At 37.6% G+C, this 23,165-nt stretch overlaps 1 long non-coding RNA gene across 1 annotated transcript in view; it reads left to right on the forward strand.

Moving 5' to 3' along the window:
* LOC132325844 (uncharacterized) overlaps positions 1–21,376 on the forward strand; it is an 80,195-nt gene extending 58,819 nt beyond the window's left edge. Inside the window, exon 3 of the long non-coding RNA XR_009486044.1 lies at positions 20,469–21,376. This is a non-coding gene — a long non-coding RNA (uncharacterized LOC132325844). The remainder of the gene's footprint in view (positions 1–20,468) is intronic.
* Positions 21,377–23,165: the final 1,789 nt, after the last annotated feature.

A 23,165-nucleotide genomic window follows, 5' to 3' on the forward strand; every position in this document is an offset into this window, starting at 1 on the left:
GCAGACCCCAGCCTGCCATTCTGCCATTCTGCCATTCCTCTTGCTGCTGCTGCTGCTGCTTTACCCCATCAGTCCCCCCACTACTCCAGACATTGTGCTGTGGCTCAGCTCTCACACATCCAAGTAGCCTAGCTCATCCAAGCAGACATTTGACATGATGTGTTCCTTTATAGGTATACTGCTATAAATCAGGAGCAGGTCCACAGAGGTTGGAGGTTTAGTATCAATATATAAGCAACATAAGCAAAAACAGGCTCAAACAAGAGCAAAAACTTTGGCCAAGTTTTTGAATTTATACTGAATGACAGATTTATGGAGCAGATTATAAACTATTCAAGGCAGACTATCATTTGCTTCTCCAATATTCCACATACTGAGTCTGAAGTCTCCAGAGTACGAATAATTATATGTCTATTATAAGGAACATTTTTATTTTTAAACATGAAAAGCAGCATTGTCAGCAAAGCATAAATATGTATTTTAGGAAAGAAAGCTCACCCGTCTACAATCTTTAGTAATGGCAGAGGGCAAAAGGTCATCTCCTAGAACTGCACTCAACAAGTATCCCCAAACCTACTGTATCTAGTATAACACTGACACAGAATGATTGTATTTTCTTTCACTCTTTTTGCGGTGTTTCTAGTGCTTTTTGGGCATTCCATCCCAGAGTTTCACTGCTATCTGTGTGTGTGTGGATGGTACAGGGACTTTCCATATGCTCAGCATGACTTAAATAAACTCTTCAGCCATTTGAAATGTGGGTGTTACTGTTTAAGGGGGAAAAAAGTAGATGGAGGGGAAATGACAGATGTTTTTACTCAGCAGTGTGCTCCCATGATTTAAATCAAGATTTTTGATGTATAAATAGTGTTTGCAAGGCTAAATATTTTTCATGTGGTATTCAGCTGCAGCTTTGTTTTTTTCTCAGAGTAAAAGTCAGCTGGAAAAAAATACATATGATATGGTATTAATATAGATGTATATGTGTCTTTATGGTTCTGTAAAAGGGTATGGTTCTTTAAAATTAAAATAAAACCAGAGTAGGAATTAAGGAACACAAAAATATTAGAAACTTGAACCATCCTAGTGTGTAAGCAACTATGTTTGCAAATATCCTTACAGACTCCATATGGTTCCAGCAGCTGGATCACCCCACCCAGTTTGGGACAGAAAAGTTAAATTCTACACATATTTAACCATAACATCAGTCCCACTCAAGCCCCACGTAATCAGGTATATGTATAAATGTCTATCCTCAGAAAGATTCTTTTGTCCAAGAAACCAAATGTACTCACAAAAATTGGGGTAGATCTGTAGTAAATGAAGTTTACAGGCAATGTGTCGTTTTCCTGGGCTCTAAATACATAGTCAAAAATGGGTCCAAGTGCTGGAGAACTGAGCTGTTTTGAACAAGACTCACATAAACCAGCAGGGCTTTTCTCCCTTTTTAAATTGCTTGAACTTTGTATCGAGGCTGAAGTTCTTGATTTAGGATAGCAAATTACCACAGATTTAAGATCATTGTTCTGCAGCAAAACATTTAAATTTAAACATGAATTAAAAGTTCTTTTCCTAAGTGAATTTTCCTTGATTTCCAAATATCTACAGAGAAGTTGTCATGACATCTCCCAAAAAGTAGATATACAAGACAGAGTGAAGGTCATTGAGAGCAGAAGGGTGGCTTCAAATGGTGAAGACAAGGTTTCATCTTCAGCCTCTAGGTGTTCCTCTAAAAGGAATCTTTTCTAGTCCTGGGCAAGCTGGGCAAGGGGCCGGTCTAGTGCTACATCCATGCCAATATACTATTCATGGTGTTCCTTTTTTATGCCTCGTTAAATTGGTGCTATCAGGAAAAGCAGCTCAACCCTACCCACCTTGCTATGGCTGCAAGTCCCCATTACTTGCCTTGCACCAGTGTAAGGAAACATGTCACTGCACAGTGAGGTGAAGAAGGGATTTGACCTGATTGAAAACGGATCATTTTTCTTTGCTGTGCACATTTTAAGCTGGGTAACACCTCTGTGTTTTTCCATACAGATGAGTTAAACTCAGGCCAGGAAAGAGGGAATTGTGAAGAACACACAGGCAGAAAAGGGGGAGGCTTGAACCATCCTTTCAGCCCCATCCTGTGCTGTGAAGTCAGCCTCCAGACTTTCAGCCCAGTATGTTAGCTCTGGTGCAGCATGTGGCTAGAACTGTCTGGATCAAAAACTGAGATGCAGACACCTACGTTGGTGCCTTTTCCCATCATATTTCCAATTCCAATACCAGCATGGGAAGACCAAGCTCAGTTCGGCCTGTACCTGCTAATGTACACCTACACACAGCTTCTGTGCATCTGCTCTTTGTCTGCTAACTTGGGGAAAACTGCATTACCTTAAATGACAGGAAAACATATTCCAAGCAAAAATGCTTTCACAGCTTGTGAGGCTTACAAGCACTGAAGTAAGATGTGCCAGTCAAGCATCTTGGGCTACTCTGCCAAAAATACGCATATAGATCCCAATCAGAAAATTATTAAGATGTTAAGAAGGAAATATTTGTATTTTACTATTCTGCTCTGCTCAAAAGCTGTGCATCTTTTTAAGTGGTTCATTTGGGTATGGGTCTTTCTCTTATTTTCATAGAGTGAGCTGGTTTTAATCCTTCATGAGAGCATACTGTACAATTATTGAATACACACATAGCCAGCACAGCTCAGGGAAATTGGTACTGATATTTCAGCAGTTTTGTTTAGCAATTGATTTAATATGTGTTTATTTTAAGCTTGATGATGCAATACATGTTGTGAAATAAAGACTGCTAAGTAATCCTAGTCTGAATAAGACTCAATCACTGAAGAAACACTTCACACTATGACTGTTTTTGCTCAATTTGGGAACTCTAGCAGTCCATACAGTGCCAATGATTCTGGTTCATACTGAGAATATTGAACAGACCCTTTATTCAGCATCCTTCTTAGCTTTTTCAAAAAATATTTATTTAAATAATTTAATTTTAGATGGGATCTTATATATCTTGAACAACTCTTTTACTAAAACACCACATTCAATAAAGGGATCAAATGTAATTTTTTCCATTTACAAATGTGATATTGTTTCTGTTTAGAAAGGAAAACACATTGAAGTCACAATTGGAACCAGATTTCCCAAGTGCTTTTTAAATAAACTGTATGAGAGACTTTGATCTAGTTAGCTGATTGGTATCATAGTTCCATGCATATGTCCTTCTTAATTCTGTTGAAAACTTAATATCATTTCAGATCATGTCTTGCATGGCCAATAGGTTAGGTTGCTAGAAGTTAAAGCCAGTAGTAAAATTTCTATAAGCTAAAAAATATATCTATTTAACATTACTGAAGTTTTTTATACAAATTATCAAAGAGGAATTATTTTCCTTCCCTTTTTTCTAGGCACTATACAGAACTGTGGAAATGTGGAAGTGGGGTCAATCAAGTCATCATCTTTTAAACATAAAAATGTTTTGGGTCCAAGCTTCAGTAATATGTACTGTGTTTCCAAACCACAAATTGCTGGTTTTGGCCATGACTGAGAGTCTATCTCCAGCTGACACGTGTGTTACTTCTCTGTGCAACATTTAGCAAGGTGATTTATCATTTGTGCACAATATCATGTCATGAAACACTTACAAACCTCCTGAAGACAGTCAGAACAATATCTACCATAATAAAGTACAGTTCCAGTAGCCTCCAAATTACATCTTAGATATTTTGTTACTTGTCCTTTATCAAGCACATGTAAAATTGTAGTGGATTACTGACAGACTCTATAATTCAGCTGTCTGCTGCTTTATCACAGCTCTCAGTAGGTCTCTAATGAATATTTCTGTATGCATGTTTCTGACTGATAATCAAACTAAGAACAAGTCCTAATTGGGTTTTCCAGTGCACAGAAAAGTGCCTATCTGCATTCGCAGATATCCCAACCAGTGTTAAATTAAAAGTGCAAACATAACAGATATTCTTTTACAATTCTTTAAAGATTCAAATGTGCACAGAGTGCAGAGGCTTGTGCATAAAGCTATGTAGTGCTCTAGAATAAAAAAACAGGGAATGAAAGGGTTTGCTGCATCCAATGAAAGTATATAAATCAGTGTCTATGGGTCTGTTTCTTCAAAGAATCACACCAAATCAAACTAAAATGTCAGTAACATGGTGGAGATCAGATGAAGCCTTAGAACTTTATCAGACAAACAGTGTAATAATTACTAGGTTTTTTGAGCCAGATCTGCATGCTATCCTATTCAGGTAATTTTAAACCATTAAGGATTTTGATCTGACTTGCAGTTTAAACACACCTCTTTTTTCAGTATACACAGCATTGGAGTCAGTGGAAATTACACCAACGCACAAACATGAAGCCCATTTAACCAATTTAACTATATGAGTTATGCAACTCCCTTTAGCTTACAGTGGAGGATAAGGCGAGAGACCCAAGAAGAATCCAACTTGTCTCATAGAATAAGCTGGGTTGGAAGGGATATCAGTATTCAAGAAGGCAAATTATGGTTATGTGTAGCCAGAAAGGATACTCCTCCTTAACCAGTACAAGAGATCAAGATATGTCTGTGGTATGCAGTGACCTACATACAGCAGCAAATGATCAGCCTTACATATTTTATATATCTTAGTCCAGAACTTGATCTCAACTGCCTAAATTGCATTTGGACTACTGTGTTGCATTGTGTGGTTTTGATTGTAATGCAGTTCTAGTAGTCAGTTTTATCATCCTTCCTATTTTGTACTGTTATAGCATATTTTATTACTAATGGGTTCTTACTTTCCCCCCCGGGTAGCTCTTTTTGCCCTAGTTGTCCACGTCCCCAAAGACCTGCCCTTTTGTTCCCTGTTCCTCCTCCCACTGAATGTCAATCCCTCCCCAAGCCTGCCTCTTTCTCTAGAAACTTCCCTATCAATTTTGTATCCTCATTGGTTTGTTTAAGTTATTCTACTCCCCTGTAGTCCCCTACTGGTTTAAACATTGTATTCCCCGCCTTGCGTTCCACCCCCACTTTCTCCCAGTCAGTTAAAGATTGTATCCTCCCCTGGGACCTCCCCCATATATAAGTTGATGTATGCCTTTGAGTCAGTGCCTTTCTGTCTCTGACCCTCTGGGGGATCAACTCCTCTGAAAAACATACAGAAGACCTCTCCATGTTCCTTGTCCCTGCCCTCGGCGTGGTTCTCTCCCTAGTGGAGTCCACCCATGCCATAGAGCAGCTGTGCCCCAATGCAGCCCACCCATGCCGTAGAGCGGCTGTGCCCCAATGCAGCCCACCCACGCCGTAGAGCAGCTGTGCCCCAATGCAGCCCTCCCACGCCGTAGAGCAGCTGTGCCCCAATGCAGTCCACCCATGCCGTAGAGCAGCTGTGCCCTACAGCTGCACCCCGGATCCCACAGCTCTCTGGGGACAGCCCACTCCCGCTGTCGGAGTCGGGAGCCAGTTAGGCTGAAGAAATCCGGCACTGCACTGCTACTGTATATGGCTTCATTTGCTTTAACTTGAATTTCTATCTGTATAACAACTTACAACCCAGCAGGTTTCAGTTACTAGAATCATCATTGAAATACTTTCTTTTTTATTAGAATTACTTTTCAGTAGTTTGTGGAGTCTAGTTTTCTCTGGATTAAAATATATATGGGGGAAAATCTTAAGCTAAGATAGGCTGAAGAAGGATCCAGCTGATATAAACAATTGGACAGTGCTTTTTCATAAGTATGGGTAGAAGGATTTCAGGTAAGAAGAGAGTTCAACAGGCTACACAGGCTTAGAGTCCTAAATTATCTATAGCCATAGACAGAGGATATCTAAGTATCACAAAGATCAGGATTAGGTAATGTTATACAGAGTACAGTTATAGTAAAACAGGTAGGCAAGGTGCAACAAAACACAGCACAGATAAAATCATTAAACACTGCAATTAGGTCTTTAAAAGCACTCATTTCTTTCTTCTAATAATTCCAATGCACAGCCCACTTCTAATTCCAATTCTTTCATTTTTTTTACAAAGGATTTTCCATACTTTCAGAGCCTTATTCCTCATTTTCCTAAAACTCTCTGTGTAATGCTTAGACATAGAAGTGGAAAGAATAGGTATTACAAAAGCGGGGGGTAACCACAAATACTAGTAATATTAAAATACCAAGAAGCTTCATGTGGAAAGGTAAAGTGCAGAAGCAGAATAGCTATGGTCTCTTTAAAGACATAATTTTGAGCATCTCACTACCTTCCCCCTTCCACATTGTCAGTGAGTCATTCTAGTGGGGGCAGAGAGAGGTAATATCAGCTGCATGATTCATGTGCATGCTGCTGGCCCCTGTGAGCCTCAAAATGCTCAGTCTGTTTGAGCTTAAGTGAACTCCTGACCCTCTTCAAAGAGAGACACAGAAATTTCCCATTATATTTTCCCATTCTGAACAAGGTGGAATTAAGACACTGAGACAATGAATTAAAAAAGCTGTTTTTCAAGGCTAAATCATGCCTCCAGCAAAATGCAATGAGAAATGGATACCACATGAAGAACAGGTACTGTCTTTCACTCAGAGCAGAACTGAAAGTTTCATTTAGTTCTTAAGACATATTTCCTCTTCCTGTGAATTATCTTTACAGGCCATGACTGGAGGCAAGATAGAGAATAAGGTGGAGTATTCATTTCATACATTTGAGCATTCTCAATTTTATATGCCTGACTTCAGATGAAAGCGTTTTCTTAGAAAGATTGTTTTCTAAACTTCCTAGACATAGATTAGTTTTCAAGCATGTTAAAAGTCAGAATGATTATGAAAAGGAACAGGAACTAATAAATTTATTAAATATGTTGTGGATTAAAGATCTTGTGAAAATGTTGAAATCCTTTGCTGCATGCACCTTCTTAAGTATACTTTAGATGCTAAAACTCTGAACCTAAGGAAAGATGCTGTAGTTTTAGACTGTTACACATACTAAGACAACCAGTGTTGTTCACAACCTGCCTAGCCAGCCCTGAGGAGATTTATAACTTTGATTGGCAGAGGCCAAAACTCCTCACATCTGCTTTATAAAAGTAGTTCTTGAAGACCAGATATCTAATTATTGCCAAATCCACTATGCAAGTTTAGAGTGTCTGATCTTATGATTACAGACAGGTGCACTTAGAATACAGAAAATGTCTCTAATTCAATTTCACTGATGAGATAATCAGGACTGACTTTCTATTGAAGCCATGTACTCTGAAGCCTTGAACTTTGTTTTCTGTGCCATTAATGGCCATCCCTGTTGTGTTTTGTTAAGCAAACTAAGAAGTCAGTACTGGAATTGAAGGTATGTCACCATTATCTTAGGGACAAGCAGACTGGGTTGATAAAGTAAATAAATAATTATATGTTACTAGTGTGTCTTGATAGGAAACTGAAGAGCTTCAAAGCTAGTTTATCCTAGTAAAATAAAAACCAGTCCTGATATCTAACATCCAGCCATATACTTCTAAGGTCTAGAAGGTAATTATTTATTTACAGTCTTGTAGAGCAAATACAGTTTGACTGGCATAGTTTTGTTCTTCTATAAAATTTTTTGAAAATAATCAACCTCAGATAACCTCATGGGACAATGACTTAAGGAAACTTTAATCTGTACTGAACACAAAAAATTTATCCACTTCTTTGAAACAGTGTTGTTGCTATTTAAAACAGATGTAGAGTCCACAGTGGATCTGGGTTTTTAATCCAAAGCTTCAAGTAAGATTAACCTCCCAAATAGTGAAAGCTCTGGAGCGGTTATTAATTATAAAGATAATAAAATATTTTTATGTTGTGATGAGTTACACTGAAATTTGATATGAGCCTATTTGTGTAAGATGCAGCTGAAAACTCCTCATGCAATTGATGAATTTGTCAATTGTTATGGATCTAGGGATCACAACACAGGAAAAAAAAAATCACCTTTATTACCTGTATTATAAATAAAATATCTCTTGCTGCCAATATTTATCTGAATCTAGTTCTAAGAGGATCCAAATGAGACAAGGTTGCTGCTCTTGGTACAGTACACTTGTGAGCCCAGTCTTTTCACCTGCTCTCTCCACAGGATGTAACCACTGCTACTCTGCTAAAGCAATCTATACACTTGTATATCTGCAATGTAAAATAAATGAATAGTTTATAAAATGAGCAGCTGTCGTTTCCTAATACAGCAATGCGTGCATGAAAGAATCATATCTAGCAAAAGCTTAGTTGAGAATATTAATAATTCTGTGAATTGTGAAGCCACAAGACTAGCCAAGTTTTTACTTATTCATCCAAAGCATTCCCATTACCTGAAGGTCATCACCCACTCTCTCAGTGCAGATTCCTGCAATCACAGATCTCCTTTGTTGTGTTTGTAACCCAGACTCTTCTACTGCCATCTCTGTTGTTGTTCTTTCCTGCCTGGGATAAGCATGTGGCTGGCAATTTAAATTTCCTGTTGCTAGGGCAGGATTTGAGAGCAAGCTGAACCACCCTCCTGGAGGGTATCCTTGGAATAATGGATTAATTCATATCCCTAAGTTTCTTTCTGAGAAAACAGGAATGGGTGACTCATAGGTTCAGTCCAAGGTAATGTAAGATTTCTTGAACAGGTTCGGCAATTTTTGTCTCTCTTTAATAGGAGAATTTCTGTCAAGTGTGCAAGCAGGAAATGGCATTTAGACCCATGAGAATTCAGAAAAGGGTAAGAACCAGAAGGAAGACAGAAATTGAGCATGCAGCAGAATCTTGAGACATCTTTTTGCTCTAAGTATTATACCACCAAGTGCTGTCACTGCTTTCACCCTGTTCCTTGCCTGTAGGATCAAAAAGCACTCCAAAACCCTGCTGCTTTTCCTGAAGTGAAATTTTTAGGAAAATTGAAATTCATGCTGACCTGTGGTAGGAAACAGGAAGCCCTGAGGAGGAGGGCAGTCTGTTTTATTGCAGGCTACACAATCTCGGCCTTGAGGCTTCAATTCTCAAATGAACTCAGTTTATCTGAGAAATTTCTCTAATTTCACAGTTTGTTCCCAGGCTGTGACACCTTTGCTATAGATGTTTCTTCCTCCACAATCTGACTTCAACAAACATGTGCCTATTGATAACATGGCTGTAAAATAATCACATTTTGCTAATTTAGCTATTAATGAAGAAATCATAAAATTCTCTCAGCCAGGGAGCACTTCTCTATGTATTTTACATGTTTTTAAAAACTGAATCATAGGGAGTTAATCTGACCTTGCATAGATTCCAGGCAGCTCTTTCTCAATTCTGTTTGTCACTAGTGTTGAAAGTACTTCAAAGTGTAATGAAATGAACAGAGTTCAAATGCGCCATAACTTATTTTTGAAGCATGAATCAGAGATGCTTAAGTATCAACACTAAGTTGAAACTTAACACAGCTGATGTGTTAAGCCCTGTCATACAGATAGTGGTAGATAATACCAAAAGATTGTGTTAGATAATATCAAAACTGCTTCTTTTTTATGAAAAAAACATTTACAGGCAAAACTGGCTCTTGAAGGGGATTTCCACTAAAACACATTCCTAATTTATTTGTGAAATTAAAAAAAGTTTGCGTAGCCAGCATGACAGAGCATATAATATGCAAGGACATCTTTCATTTATAGGCAGATTACGCCACCTTTACCTTTATTGATTTGAGCACGACTACTCAAGCATCAAGAACAATACTTGATATAGATAAGGCCAGTCAATAGGTCAAAGATAACTATATTAGATGTCTCAGGGAAGCAAGGGAAAATGTTTTAAATATTAACAAGGGACTGAGGTCGAACTACTGTATTACTTAAGCTGAGATGGAAAGAGGGATTTTAACCTAGCACTGCATGATAATGTGCAAACCATGCAGAGAAGCCCACTTAGACTTTGCACTTAGACTTTCTCTTAGTTTGACATAACTTTAATCCTACATATGGGAGGGCTTTTCTAGCAAACAAAGGGATCTTCAACCACCAGCATACCATGGACGATAGTGGTTGTCATGTTACACAGTTTCAGACATCAGCTAAATTAGGGTTTTAATCTACATCAGTTTTTCCTGCAGCTAGTACAGAGGGAGAGATAGCTTTGGTCTCCGCTTTGTATTGCTCCACAAAAGTATACAGCATTCCTCTTTGGCGTAGGAGGAAAATCAATATAAAAATTAATGCTGTGAAATGCTTCTGGGAAGGCATTAAAAATGGACAATTAAAATAAGTAATCTTAGGGAAAAACAAAATATATATATACATATACATATATACATATGTATATGTATATACATATATATACATTTTAAAACTTATAGGTTTTGCTTTATAATTTTATATTTTATTAAAAATTTGATTTTATATATATATATATATATATATATATATATATATATATATATGCATACAAACCTTATAATTCAATTAAAACATCAGATTAACTCTCATCAGTGGCCCAATAAACTCTAAACAAATGTTAAAATTTATTAGGGTAAAAATAGTGAAACAGAGAATAAGTCTAGGATATGGTCTAGCATAGATGTCCTTTTTTAACAGCTGGTTCTTTTGACTTAAAAAGTGTATGGATTGACTGGAAAATATACAGAAAAAAAACCAGAAAGTCAAAATCATGCACTAACTTCTGTATAAAGAAAGAATACAGGGAATACAACCTATAAAGAAAAGACAGAAAGTGCTAAAAGAGAAACATAGCTAAAGAAATATAAAATCATGAGTGTCTTGAAGCACTCAATACAGAGTTGTTTCTTTCTGTTTTTCTCAAAGAAAAAAATGGTACAGAAAAAAACTTGCATAAATTAAAGGAAGCAATGGCTACTGGAACTTGTTAAATGCAAAGACAATAATTTTTCCTCAGGAGGCCCCTTAGCACTAAATCACTGCAAAAGCATTGCTACAGCTTTGCCCTGTTCTTAATCTCTTCCCTTGTTTTTGGCTACTCTCCAAGGCAGGATTTGAGGACATTTACTCTGACCTAACAGGGCTTTTCTGAATCTAATACTTCAGAATTGCTTAGGGGAAAAGGAATCTTAAATTGTTACCATGGATTTCACTTGAAATGATATCAAGGGCATTCTTAAAACCCAGGCAGGTGCTTTTGTACTATTTCTCTGAATATTATCAAATAGATAATTTTAGGACGGTTTATTCTCCTGCAGATGTCAATAGCTCCTGTTAAATTCAGTCTTGCTAGAAAAAACTCATTGTGAATTATATTGCTATTCTCTTTCATTTCATGGTATCACATGCTTGGAGCTGTTTGGGTTTCCTGCCAGTTTAACAATGTGATTTTCAGTGATTTTCTTTTTTCTTCTTTGTTTTGCAGCCTTACTTAACTGTGAGACTAATGGATATATTTAACATTGGAATAAATTATAATTTATGATCCTAGCTGGCAAGAGAACAATGAGCTTGCATGAGCTGAAGACATTTAAAATCAGAGATTAGGTGCTTTGCTGAAGTTCAAGAGACATGGGGCTCCAGATGTAGCATGAAGTGATACTTGGATTAAGCAATGATGGGACCAAGAAACCTATATAATTGGGAATTTCTGTGGGAAATTACCAGGACTCAGGCATCAAGACCTCAGGCTTTTTTCAGTGGAATTCTGCTTCTAACACTAAACCTGTAGAGAAATGGAGAGACAATTTTCTCTGTGTGTGGAGGTAAAACAAAGTATTCACTTTCAATGGCAAGTGTACCAATGACTTAAACACAACTTCAAGTATGGACAGTAGAGGTGAGACTCACATCCCTAACCATGGTTGCTCATAATTTAGCCAGTAAAACACGAGTCAGTCGTGTGAGGCTGCTGAAGTAGTAACTGGAGATTGAGTCAGTACAATGAACAGATCCCAAGGCATGGTACAAGTTACGCCAACATATCTGTATTTGATGAATTGAACATGGTCCAAATTCATTGACTCTAAAAGAGTCTTCAGGTGACTGACTATCTCTGGTGTATGCTCCCACATTATAAACATAAAATAAGGTGACCATAAATCACATTGATTTAAGGAGATTGAGAGAATCACCTTAAGGTGTTAAGAGAAGCATTGTATCCATCTTTTCAAAGGGTAGATTGGGGAATCCTGGGAACGGCTAACCTGTTTCACCTTTGTTCCTGGGATGATCATGGCAGAGATCCTCCTAGAAGCATCCAGAGGGTACTGGTCAATGGCCCGGAGTCCCATTGAACATCAGGGACAAGTGTTGTCCTTTAGGGGTCTGTACTGGGAGCAGTGTTATTTAATATCTGCATTAATGGCATCGACAAAGGGATCAGGTGCACCCTCAGCAGATTTGCAGATGACACCAAGCTGGGGTGCAGTGGAAGGCCAGGATGCTATCCAGAGGGACCTGGAAAAGCTGGAGAAGTGGCCCATGGGAATCTCTTGAGGTTTAACAAGACCAAGGGCAAGGTGCTGCACCTGGGTCGGGGCAAGCCCCGGTATTAACACAGGCTGGGGATGAGCAGATCCAGAGCAGCCCTGCTGAGAAGGATTTGGGGGTGTGAGGGGGTGAGAGGCTGGACATGACCCAGCCATGTGCCCTCACAGCCTGGAGAGCCAAACATGCCTTGGGCTGCATCAGAGGCAGCGTGGGGAGGGGATTCTGCCCCTCTGCTCTGCTCTGCTGAGACCCCACCTGCAGGGCTGCAGCCAGCCCTGGGGTACCAGCACAGGAAGGACATGGACCTGTTGGAGTGAGTCCAGAGGAGGCCACCAAGATGATCAGAGGGATGGAGCACCTCTACTGTGGGGAAAGGATGAGAGAATTGGGATTGTTCAGCCTGAAAAAGAGAAGGCTTCAGAGTCACCTAATGTGGCTTTCCAGTACCTGAGTAGAGCCTAAAGGAAAGATGGAAAGAGGCCATTTACCTGGGCATGTAGTGACACGACAAGGGGAAATGGCTTCAAACTAAGAGTAGGTTTAGACTAGATATCAGGAAAAAAATTACTGTAGAGTGCTGTAGGTTGCCCAGAGAAGCTTTGGATGCCTCATCCCTGGGAGTGTCCAAGGCCAGGTTGGGTGGGGTGTGGAGCAATCTGGTCTAGTGGAAGGTGTCCCTGCCCATGTCAGGGAGTTGTAAGCAGATGATCTTTAAGGTCCTTTCTAACCTAAGTCATTCTATGATCCTAAATCCTGCCTTAGTTTTCCAGGTTTTCCTATTGCAATTACTGAATCAATTTCTTGTATAAGGATATCTTGTTGAAATCAGATGTGTCATCTAAACTGTCAAACCCACCAGGTTTTAAATATGTTTAAGGTACTTCTTTCATTACAGCAATTAGTTATATGTTATAGAGCATAGTGAAATTGCTTTAAAATTCTGGTTTAGATATATTTGAATTTCATTTAAAAAATATGAAAAGTGATTGGCCAAATTCCCAACCAGTATGACTAGCAATTCATCCATTTCTTAGGGATATACTGGAGTTATACCAGTGACTGTGAAGGAAAGGATCTGAGATGTCTTAGTCTCACCTATATAAAGGTAGTTAAACTAATCTGAAATTTCTTTAACTACATTACACCATTTCTGTTTGTACAGATCTTATAGCAACATAATTATTTCAAAATCTTTCCAGTGACTGAGTTATAACAATATCTTTCTTATAAATAGTTCAAAATAATATACCCTGTGACCTCACTTCTGTTCAGAACAGCACACAGATTCTTTAAGTAAAAGAGTCTTTAAAAATTTTTCCTTATTAGCACTTTTTAAGTTTAACTAGGCACAACTGAATAGTTAATTTTTTAAGATCTTATGTTTTCGCCATCTTTATGGTAATGTTGCAGATTTGCAGTGAAAAATTAATGATTTTCAAATTGGTTTTTTGAGTTCATTTTCATCATCTCACTGTCAGAAATAAGTGGTCTAGACTTAAAAGGGTTGAAACATGATTCTCCCTTGAGTAATTGTAGAACCTCTGTTCCCTAAAACTTAGAGGTGTCGTTGTGCTTCAGTCATGATCTCAGAAGAAATAATAGACCATTTCTGCACTGTCTTGTTTTGAGTTTCATAACCATTTTACCAATGTGGGAGAAGTTTTGTGCAAATAATTAATTTTGTATCAGTTCTCCTTATTTTTTGTTTCTCAGAGCTGTCATTTAAAACTGCCCCCACTGCAGTAATCTAACAATGATTTTGGTGACTTTATGTATGATTCAGTGAAATGGCAATACTAAAAGATTTATCTGTTCATTTAGTGAAATACCAACTTGTGATGAATTAATGTCTATAATCTATTTTATTCTCTACTCGTATTAAAATTATAAAGACCTTGTTTTAAAAGTTTTTATGAATTTCACTGCTTTTTGTGAATGGAAGAAAAGGTTGAGTCCATTCACTACTCAGGAGCTGCTACCTTGCAGCTTTTCTCCATGCTTGTCATGCAGGACTTTGACCTTTAATTCTCCACTTTTGTTCATTCAATAGTAAATCCACTCACAGCATCCCCTAATGGTGAAGTAAGATGTAATAAAAGATAAAATAATAAATAAGATAAAAGATAAAATAATAAAACCCACAAAGATAAATGAGGAAACAGATGAGGGCAAGCCTTTGAACCACGAATTAGGTCTTTTGCATATCTTCAGTAGCTGTAGCATGTGTCCTAGAGCCATTTGAGAATTAACATGAGAAAGGAGAATTCACCAAACACCTGAGAGAGGAAGTTAGCAATTGTTCGTTGTTTTTCTGTTCAAAGTAGTTTTAAACTTACCAGTTGCCCCAAAGCTTAAGTTGAAATTTTGTTTCCTCCAGCACTGACACATAAACAGTGTGTGCAACACATGTAGGTATTTTTTGTACAAGATTAAGTAGGTATCTTATCTGCTTATTAACTTTCTTTTAGTTCTGAATAATGATGACTATTCTAGTGGCTAGTAGAAAGTAGTTTGTCTTAGAGAAAAATTGTTGCCTGTATTTATTAAAAAAAAGAAAAAAAAGAGAGAAAAAGAGCACTTTTACTTGACTTTATCTGGGATAAATTTCTGGTTAAATTGGAATTGCAGTGGTACTCATTCAAATCAAACAAATAATTAATGATGGAAGAGACTAGAACTGCAGCAGTCAGATGACAGGCTTCAGGTCAGCCTCAATCTTACTTCAACTCTGGGATTAAATTTTGCTGAATTTGCCCATTGTGTCAGTAAAAAAGACATTTAACTGTCAAAATATCTCTCATGTGTGACTGTACACAAACACTTCCAGGACCACCATATTTTTACAGCAGGACATCCAGACATTAATGAAAAAAGTGTTTTGCATTTAAATGCAGACTGCAATAGATTTCAGGTAGTGACATCCCCTCTAGCCACTGAGTTCTCTGTGTAGATGAGAGCTTTAGTACTAAAAAAAAAAAATACACTGCATTTCAACTGCCATAACCAAATGCAGATATTTGAATCAAATGTAAAAAAGTTAGCATAAATTATTAATTGATGCCATTAATGATCTAATCATTTCCTTAAACAATTCCCCATGGTTATTGGTACAATTTTGAAATGTATAGACGTAGAAAGTTTTGTCTCCCTATGGTACTAGGATGCTCCTATGAGACTTGAACATTCAGAGTGGTAACATTTTATTATACATAATAATCTCAGATATGAGAGGAAGAAATTTTGTCTCTCATTAGACCATCTGGCACAGCTGAGAGAAAATCCAAAAACTGCCTGGTGGGGCCAGGGAGGGGATGGTTGCTGTTGATGTACTTCCATCCCTACCTGTTTGGAGATGTGAAATTGATACAATACCATGATTGCATCAAATATAAGAATTATGCAAGATGAAGGGCCTATGACTTCCTAACTATTTTTTTAGTGCTTGTGAAGTACAAAAAGCATGGGGGGAAATATCTTTACTGAGTCCACCTTGAAAGCTAATATTTCTCACAGCACAGTTAAATGGACTGCAAATATGCACAGGTGTGTAACACATGAATAGAGTTGACTGAGCTAGTGAAGGGTGTGATGGAAGCACTGTAATCATGTTACTGTTAGCCCAGGCTAAGGAATGTCAACAGTATACAAGATATTGCAGAGGCTGCAAGTTAATAAAGAGCCACAGAGTGCCCTTCTATAAAAAAGCAGGCTTGCCTCCTTTGTTTTTTTTGATTGCTTCAGTGTGGTTATTCATTTTTGTATTGTCTGTACCAATTAACTACTAAATTATCTATCAATTTATCTACCTATTTATCATCAAAGAGAAGACTGAGAGGTTTTCTTGACAATATTTTCTTTTAAATGAGCTCTTCTTCATCAGAACCAGAAATATCTATTTAAATGGATGAAGAGTCTTAAAAATTAGCAGTGTGACCCAGCCCGAAATAAGGATTAGCAGGATTAAGCTCCAGCATAAGGATTTGTGATTTTACACATGAATAGTGCCAAATGGAATGGTTTTCATGTGTAAAGTTATTCACCTGTTTAATGTTGAAAGTATCTTTTCATTTTAAATCTGACTTTTACCTTTGTAAAGATTTCAACTTCTGTTCTGCCTAAAACTGCAGATGTGATATAATTAGTCAATGGAGAACTTCCTTGATACATCTGAAGTTATTGCAAAGCACCTTTTCAGAAGTTTGATTGCAAAGTAGAATGAATGATAATTATTAAACAACATGTTGGCATAATTAACAATACTTTTCAAAATAATTTATTTGTCTTTCAGTATTTCAATGAAATAAAGACCATGATTATTATTTGTAGGTGAGGAAGGGATTTCTGATCTAGTTCTTATCTGATTTAGGAAACTGCTCCCAAAGCAACTCTGTAAGTTTACATTTTAGAGCAATTTCTTTTTATCAGTAAGTTATTTTTCTTAAAATAATTTTATACATCTCTTGATATGATATGAGATGAGATATGAGATATGAGCCACAGTCCATGCAAGTAAATGCAAATACTCACTTCTCTTAAAGGTTTTGAATTGTTCACTCATTATTTGACCTGCTTGTCCTTCAAAACATAAGAAGTGATTATATGGTTAGGGTGCCCGTAAGGAACCTGGAAGAACTGCATTTCTTTTCTTGTTTTGCTCGTGTTGCTTGTGTTACCACAGACATTCCCTTTATCCTCTTTGTGTATCAAATCTTTGCCTGAGAAACACAAACAGCAGGTGCTCTCTCACCCCCTCATCTGTCTTTTTCTGCCTACCTGGAATACAAGAATCTTCTGGAGTTTTTGAGAAAGGGTACAGTGGCTGCTCACAGAGTACACTGTGAATAAAACAGTCCACAGAAAAACAAAAATAAACCTATAAGGGATCATCTACTCTGCATATATCACTGATTTCAGATTTCTGAGAATTTACTACATGTAATTGTGGTTTTGACAGACTGACCGGAATTCTAAGAATACTTGAGAAGAAAAATTGTTCTGCCAGTCTCAAAACCAAAGCAAAGGAAAAGCTTTTTCTTTCCCCATAGACAAACAGTGAAAGCTATAATATAATAAGATAACAACCTGGTTTTATTTTATTTATTTATTTAATGAATAAGGAGAACATTGAGTAAATCAAGCAAACTTTTACAACACTAATACTAAGTAGTAAGAGATCATTAAACCCCTTTTCCATGCTTGATTTCAGCTTGAGGAAATTATTTATTATTAGCAAAAAGTTATCACAAAGCTTGAATTAATAGTAACAAAAACCAAACAATTTTTTAAAAAATTTCCTTTTTGTTGTCCTAAGACTGCACACAACTGCCAACACTATTAACAGCCAGAGATTAAACTTTTTTTCCCTTCTCTCACTGCCTTCAGGGCATTAACTGACAAGATACACAACAGCTCATAACTGAAGCTTAAATTTTAACTGTAGATAGGAGCCTCAAGACACCCTTATATTATAAGTATATACTATATAGCAATTAGTAATGCTACTGGGGCTTTCTTTGGTTGAATTTTTTCCTCTCCTTTTCTTTTAAAGTATTTGGTGAAAGCCTGTTTTGTAGCCCTTCATTTGTGACATATTGCTCTAATCTTGTGTGCCCACATTCTGTTAGATCTGTTCATATTTACCCTACCTAACTATTCTCTTCTACAAAAACAGATTTCCTTTGTTCTGGATAGTCAAATGCTTTGTCTTTTGGGTGGAAATCTCTGGTTGGCTGCTTGTATCTTAAGGGGAAAATCCATCTGTCCTAGCACTTGGAGAGGGCCTAGTTTAAAGCTAGCATGAAAGTAATCCACTTTTTTTTCTTTCCTCTTACTTTGCCCAAAGAATCAGCAATTTAGTTGACAAAGAATCTTAACATGCTTCCTTCTGTGATTTACACCTGCTACCTGGCAGCAACTTTTATCCAACCTCAAACAATCTTCGCTCAATTTCTAAACTATCCCACACTTGCCTTTTTGCATTGGCTGTGGAGGAAACAGGAGGCCACTTCCTCTGATGGGATACCACCGTTCCTGTTGTGTGTTCCCTCTCACCTCAGAAAGGTATATTTTTGCTACTGCTGTCCCCCCACGTGGTGTGAATAAACCTCAAGCCCACATCTGACTAGACTATACCGTGTTGTGGTTTGAGGTCACAGCCTGAATTGTGCAGGAAGTAATTTGGGACAGAATGCTGTCAAGATGTGGCCAATGTTGGCTGCGCTTCTGTTGATTGCTCCCTTCTGGTTACTGAGATAGAGTTTGAGTCATTTCCTTGGTGCCATCAAGAACACATTCTATTGGCTGTGGTTGAACATAGAGAGGAACTAAGAGGTGCTCAACACCCCAAATCACTGGGAAATAAAGTAGTGCAAGCTCTTTGGAGAGAGCTTTGACTCTTGCCCAGATGAGGTTGGAAAGGGTACTATGACTCCAGTTTATAACACAGGGTAAATATCACCTTAAACTAATAAGCAGAATTAGATTTCATCAGAGACAATAGGTTCAGTCTTAGGTTTATCTTAACATGCTGTGTTCAGAAACAGAGCTGGTACAGTTCTGGGAGAAAAAATTCTCCAGTTAAGAATCTAACAGCTGGGTTAAACTGGTTGTTATGAGCAAAGCATCTTGTGAATTCCCCTCAGAACAAAGATTTAACATAAACTGTCTTTTGGGTTAAACATCCTGCTAAAACATGCTTGAAGTAACTAATAAATAAACAAAATCTTGGCTTCAAAAAGCTGAAAGTAAGGGTTAATAGAGAACAGATAAATACTGCCTTTGTAGATATGATACTTCCCCCTTATACGTTGCAACTAACTGGCAACTGTGTTGGGGTTTGAGAGTCTTTTTCCTTTTATTTTTTCTTCTCTCTTTTTTTTTTTTTTTTTTTTCTTAAGAGGCAAGAAAAGATTTGAATTGGCTCTGATCCCATTGCCCACAAGGTGGCTGGAGCCCGGCCATCTGTCGCAGCTGCTGCTTGCCATTGCTGCCACTCTAATTGACAATGAACCCAGCACCCCGCAGTAATTGGGGCTGCACTGTGACTTGGGCAGGTAATGCACCCTTTTAGCATCCAGCAGTCCCCATCTGTGCAGCAGCCCTGGGCATGGGAGCACAGTGACCCCACTGCTGGTTTCCCAGGTGGGCAGCAGGGATGGCCTCACCTGGGAAGCATTAGGAAGGCCCAAGGGAAACCATGCCCACATCAAAATTGAAAACCTCCCCAAACTCACTGGAAGTTTTTTAATACTGCTGCCAAGGCACACTGACATCTACAATTCAGCTGTGGTTTTTATATTAAAGAAAAAAAGTCTCCCACTATTAAGCAGTTCGTGGACTGCCCCAGTCAGGGTTTCTTTATTAAATAATTTCTCAACAATATTTTAAATTGAGTGGTCTGGGGTTTTTCTCCATCACAAGCAGTACAGACACCAAAGCTTTGGTGCATTGGGCATTTAATTCAGTCACTGAGAAGACAGCTTTGCAGCAAGTCTTTCCTCAAGGTCTAGATATTTTGGGGAGACAAAGCCAAATCTTCACCATGTTTTTTGACTGCAAGGTGTTGGAAAACTCAGCAATTCCCTTGTGCCATGAGCATAACCTTGGTCCCAGAATATTCCATGCAACATTTGTCTGTCCCCTTCAGTCACTGGTCTGCTTGTTATGAATTGCAAGTTACTGTTATTTGACCGTATTTTGGGAACTGCTGCCTTCTTAAGTGGAGGTAACTCAGGTTTCCATGGCAGGTGCATGTGTGGTGAAAAATAAAGGTATACTCTTACATTTAAAATGTGCTCATCCAGAACATAATGAAGTAGATAGAATTAAGTCATTTTATTCCAGAGAGATTCAGTCTCAACAGGTAGTTTAAGGCTTAATGCAACATTTTGAGGCTAAATCTGTTCTTTCTGCAATTTCTCCACAATTCTGTATAAATTAGGATAAAGAATTAGGCCCAGTGATTCTGACAAGCTTAGAAGGATTGAAGACATGGATTGCTTCATTGAAAATTACTTTTGTTTTAAAAAGTACTATTTTGAGCTGTAATGATTTCTAATTGCAGGTAAATTCTTCCAGATGAGACCAACTGGCCAGTGGGCCTGGCAGCTGATTTCCAGTGGGGGCACTGTCCTGTGCTGCAAGGCAGCTCTGTCATCCACACAACTTCAGATCCTCCCAAATGATGCTTTCACATGATTTGGATGGTACAAAGGCCTTTATTTCTTTTTTAATCATTATCAATTCAAATGTGACATTTTCAGTTTTAATACCTTACTTTTTTTCCCTTTGCTTCCCAAAATAGAAGCTCAAAAGTGTTTCAGTTCCCTTCGTGAAATAAGGCTCTCTACAGAATTTGACCCTTTTTAATTTTTAATATTATTGTTAGGTTTGTATTGGAAAACTGTACTGTCTGAGCTAGTACAGAACCACTTTACCAGCTCCTGTCTCCAGAAAGGTGATTTTTCCTTCACTTTTTGGAGTGTGGAGTGATGTTGTACTAACACTAAGTAAATTACTCCAACAGCAGCTTGTAGTGGAGAAATTATACTGTGTAATATTTTACAATGTTTTCAGTCCTTTACTCCCATATCAGCAAAACTTCACCTGAGAAATTAATGAAACTGTGAGCTGAGTGGTGGGAATTGTTGGAAAGAGAAACACTTTACACATGAGTTGTTTAGCAGTTGGAAATGCAGTTCCTGTGTTCATTTTCTTAAATGCAAGAAAAGACATTTCAGACTTGATGTATAAGTAAAGACAGGAAATATTCCTAATAAAAAAGGAAATGTCAAAATTCACATGGCTAGAAAATGATGCTAATGTGTGATTTTTTTCCCTCAAAAATAAATGATCATGTAGAGGAACTTAGCACATACACTTCCACACACATGCACAAGAAAGGCCAGAAGAATGTTTCTGCTCCTGACATGAAGAGCTTCAAGCATTTTGTTAGATCTCTTTCTAGTCAGTTCCCTACACCATAGTTTTTGACCTGCAGATATCAGTGGACTTATACATCATAGATATTTCTCAAAGAACTAGCTGCAAAGTGGTAGATTCTGCAAAAATGTAAGGAAATCTGTTGCTTGTTATGAAATAATTTGGCAGTAAAATTATGAGTCTAAAACTTCTGTTTCTAGTACTTTATTCAGTTTCATTTTAATCTGGATTATTTTATGAACCTGGTTTACAGCATGGTTTCAAAAGCACAGAAGTGAACGTATTTGTGAAAAATGTGACTTGTCACCTCTCAGCAGAGAGAATGAATGAATAAATGAAATGTGCAATCACCTGCAATGGCTAACAACGTTGTCTAAAGCTCTACATGCTTTTGGTACATTTCTTAATTTCACTTAAGTATGTTTAAAACCAAGACAGGTGAAAAGGGAAGAGCAGAGGGATGCTGCCTGTTTTGGAGAAGCAGGAGCAGCCTCTCATTCCCGACAGGCTGCGAGCTGCAGAGCCTGTGCAGGCTCATCTCCTCCTCAGCTGCCTGCATAGGACACACAGTTGGATATATTTCCTTAAAGCTGTGGGCTACACTTCAGGTTAATATAACATGGACTTTAGTTGTCCAGCATTTCCCAAAGTTTAGAGCTGTGTTTTCTAAGAATTACTTGTGAATACAACCCCAACATTGGAGGCAGTTATTCAAAGTGAAAAGATTGGCCATGGTCCAGCATCTAAAGAGAGATTGAGGCAGAACTCATCTCAGATTCCAAAGGTGTAACTCAGATTTATATGAGTGTAACTAAAAGCAGAAGGAAGTTCATTGTCTATTATGTCAAAGACATAAGATCTTTCAGATAATGGGCTATAGATACCAGGCAAAATGCACTCATATGTTTTTCATCCTATTCATTGAGATCCCTTGCTTAGAAAACTTCATCATTTTAAATGCAATGCTCACATATTGTGAGGAAAGCTTGGAATATCTAAAAAAGAATCTGTGGAAAAGCTTTATATCAATTTTCACACAAAAATCTGTCCAGTGATTGAGATAAGAAATCAAGAGATACAGACAGGATTTTTCACTATTTCTAGACCAACTCTAACTTTCAAAGGAAGTGGCCTCACTGTTCTCTTTATATATATTCTATGTGCAAAATGAAGCATATCTCTTCTAGCTGGAGTGACAACTTCATGCATCTTAACAAGTTGTCCTATAACAAAGGATAAACACCTCTGCATTCATGGTAAGAAACTTTATGTGTTGGTTTGAGATATATGACATTTTATAGCTGACAATATGCATTCTCTGAGGGTGAAGCATAGCCTCTGCAAAGTTTTTATGCCTTGATATATTGTGTCTTTTGAATATAATTTTTTTTCAAGGTAGGTTGTTGGGGCTTTGTACTTCTTTCAGTATCTCTTTGATTATAACATTCTTTTCAGTTTAGGAATTTAAGTTTTTGATTTCTAAGAAAGAAAGAAAGAAGTGTGTGTGTGCAAGAGTGTGTGTGTTTGTGTACACCCTGAGACACTTGGGTTACTGTACCTTTCTGTCCTGGCTAACTACTACAGAGGCAATTATTCAGCTCACAAGATTTACAGAAGAGTACCTTTCACAATGAAACCTGAACTTTCATTAGTATGTTATTATTTCTTCTAGGTCATTATTAAAGATGAACAATATCACTCTACCTAACACAGTCTTGTCATATCATCATAGTAAATAAATCCTGGTTGATTAAAAAGAATTGTAACATTTCTTTTTCACATCTTCCAAGCTGCATAATTTGTCCACATGTCAGTTACA

Source organism: Haemorhous mexicanus, chromosome 3 (genome assembly GCF_027477595.1).
Source record: "Haemorhous mexicanus isolate bHaeMex1 chromosome 3, bHaeMex1.pri, whole genome shotgun sequence".
Lineage (NCBI taxonomy): Eukaryota > Metazoa > Chordata > Aves > Passeriformes > Fringillidae > Haemorhous > Haemorhous mexicanus.